This window comes from Oncorhynchus keta, chromosome 37, assembly GCF_023373465.1.
Source record: "Oncorhynchus keta strain PuntledgeMale-10-30-2019 chromosome 37, Oket_V2, whole genome shotgun sequence".
NCBI lineage: Eukaryota > Metazoa > Chordata > Actinopteri > Salmoniformes > Salmonidae > Oncorhynchus > Oncorhynchus keta.
In genome coordinates this window covers 3,833,034-3,836,036 of record NC_068457.1, presented here as the reverse complement: position 1 = coordinate 3,836,036, position 3,003 = coordinate 3,833,034, and the positions used below count along the sequence as shown (strand labels likewise).

Here is a 3,003-nt window from a genome sequence, read left to right as displayed (position 1 = left end):
CATTGCAATAAGAGTATTCTTCCATTTACTTATCTATGTCAACTAGAGTTATTCAATTCCCAGTTTCTCTCCCTTTGATTTCTACTTCTCAGGTGAGGGTGTTGTTTAGGGTGTTGTTTAGGTAAGGGTGTGATGTCTATACAAAAACAAAACAGGCTATTTTAAAAATGTAGAACAATTAGACACCCTATAACCCACACCTACAAACTCATGTATCAATCTGATTGATGGATTGTGTTGTGCAGTAAGCAGGTTCAGGTGTGGCTCCTTCCACCTTCAAAGAATAGGCAAGAGGCCCAGCCATGGAGAATAGTAAGACACTTAATTATTTCTATAACTATGCTATATTGTTTGTCCTCGTGTGTCCGTTCATGTTTTTCAGCATAAAGTACTCTGCAGCCACTTAGTGTGGTGTGGACACCAGGTGAGGCCACACACAGATTCCTGTTGAACACTGTGGCTTTAACTACCTTATTTTCTCAATAACAGTCTCTCTCCTTCACTTCATTCCTCTCTCCCCTTCTCTCTAAAATGTATAGGTTATATCAGCTGTGTTGGTGAACCCCTCCTGCATCTGAACTGGCTACATAGAGGGCACAGCATGATCAGAGGTGAGGTCAGGACAACAGGATGTTTTATTAAAGAGATGCTTTACATTGAAATACAGATAGAGATGCAGTAGTCCCAGAGTTAATGATCCCAGGTCAGTTTATATTATACAGGAAGTATTAAAGAGATACTTTACATTGAAATACAGATAGAGATGCAGTAGTCCCAGAGTTAATGATCCAAGGTCAGTTTTGCATTTCACCTCCTCATTGATGACTAACCATGTTAGAATAAAAAATAAAAACACAAGGCTTAAACATGCTCTCTCTCTCCATCGGTCTCTCGTCTGCAGATAAGTTTTGATGTGAGAGGATGCCAAACCCCAGTCCCATCATCGCCACCACACCCGCTTTTAAGATAACCTTTGTACCGACTAGAGGCACTGTTGTGATGAACTGAGAGAATATTTAGGTAGCACTGTGATTCATTAATCATGTGCTGCCTTCCCTGCTCTTATGTGCTTACCTCTTTCCCTTTGTCTTTTACACCTCTCTCGCCACCTCCTTTTTCTTCCTCTGTTTTGAAAATGCACAACAGATGTGCATTGAAGTACAGATTGAACTTGTATTTATAACACTTGGATAATGAGCTTTTCAATAAAGCGTTTCACATTCTCTACTGGTTGAAATTAAGTGTAATGTGATGAAATACTCCACCTATCCTGTGTTTATCAGATCAATGCAGATGAAGGGAATTAGACATTGAGATGAACCGGTGTTAGAGTATTTACATGATGCATGATGTGTAGTGTAGTGTGTAGTGTACTGTTTTTTAATATTATATTTCTGTATATATGAATTAACTTGTTAAATCCTGTTTCTATTAGTTACAATGTGTAACCATTGATGTCCCAGGATCAAGATTGGTAAACACTGTTAAAGTGTATAATTGTAATACAGACATGCAGACACAGCGTCATTCAAAGACTGGAATTTGATGCTCCTGGTATTGGATATGACTGAAAAATAATCTCAAAGACATTCCTACCTAAACTGCACCTTTTATTTACCAAGGTAGAGTACATGATCAGTGAATATATTACATGTACAGGCTACAATGTGGGGATCTCATGCATGGTAATAACTACATGTATATACGAGTTTCATCCTTGGCACAACGTGATATTATATTCTACTCAATCCATAGGCTTCATTTATGTCATTCAGGCTGTTTTGAAGTTGATACAACTGGCTATGATAGCTGAGGTTCCTAGCTAGGTTCTGAACTAATATGTATAACAAACATTTGGGTCCATACACAGATCGGCTAGATAGCTAGCTACACATCCGTAGGCATACAGGTATTTCAATCATCAACTGCACTATAAGCAAGAACATAGCTAGCACATCCATAGGCATACAGGGATTTCAATCAACTATAAGCAAGAACATAGCTACGTGATTTCAAATATCAGCAAGGCAAGCTTACACAATTGCACGTTCAATTTGCAGTAAATTCTTCAGCTAGCTAGATTCTATACATCCACTGTTTCACAAAACGACAGCCTGGTTTGCTGGTTGTTTCAGGAGTCCCTAAAACAACCAGAATTACAATTTCATACTCATGTCACAACAGCCATAAATCTAGCTAGCTGGCTAATGTTAGCTAGTTTGTAAGTCGCTCTGGATAAGAGCGTCTGCTAAATGACTTAAATGTAATGTAAATGTAGTCAGCTAGCTGGCTAAATCACGATTTTCGTAAATGAACTATGATTTTTTTAAAGCATAATCGTTTGTCTCTACATTAACTAATATTCCTGTCAACTGTACATGTTTTTTGCATGATTAGTTATGACGTTATAATCCCTTACATTTGCTTCCATCCTAGTATTTCTGTAATCTTTGATCCAGTTCAGTTCTGTGTAGGGGTACCCCCTCTCCTAGTATTTCTCTGCCATCTTTGATCCAGTTCAGTTCTGTGTCGGGGTACCCCTCTCTCCTAGTATTTATGTCCGCCATATTTGATCCAGTTCAGTTTTGTGTAGGAGTTCCCCTCTCTCCTTGTATTTCTCTGCCATCTTTGATCCAGGTCAGTTCTGTGTAGGCGTACCCCTCTCTCCTCGTATTTCTGTCCGCCATCTTTGCTGAAGAAAGTCTAACAGTCACTTGTGCAGCAGCAGCCTCCCCGGTCCTAGTGCAGAACGTTTACGATGCGATGGAGAGGTTGACGAAAACAATCAATCGCAGACAAAATATATTGACTGATTTATTTAGGGGGGTAATTAATATTTGAGTTCTAGCGATTCCCTGATTCCTACCCTTTAACTTTTTGTCTGAAAATAAAATATACGTTTTACTCAACTGCGTTACCCACTCCCGTCAGCAGATGGCGGTATAAGACTTTAAGGCAATGCTTGCTGTGTGACGTATAATCCAGTGGACGGAACGCTTCTTT

General features: G+C 39.2%; 1 long non-coding RNA gene across 1 annotated transcript; it reads left to right on the top strand.

The window, feature by feature from the left end:
* Positions 1-313: 313 nt before the first annotated feature.
* LOC127916591 (uncharacterized) lies at positions 314-1,223 on the top strand. Its single transcript, XR_008095377.1, has 3 exons — positions 314-424; positions 540-611; positions 902-1,223. It is a non-coding gene; the product is annotated as an uncharacterized LOC127916591 (long non-coding RNA).
* The last annotated feature ends 1,780 nt before the right edge of the window (positions 1,224-3,003 follow it).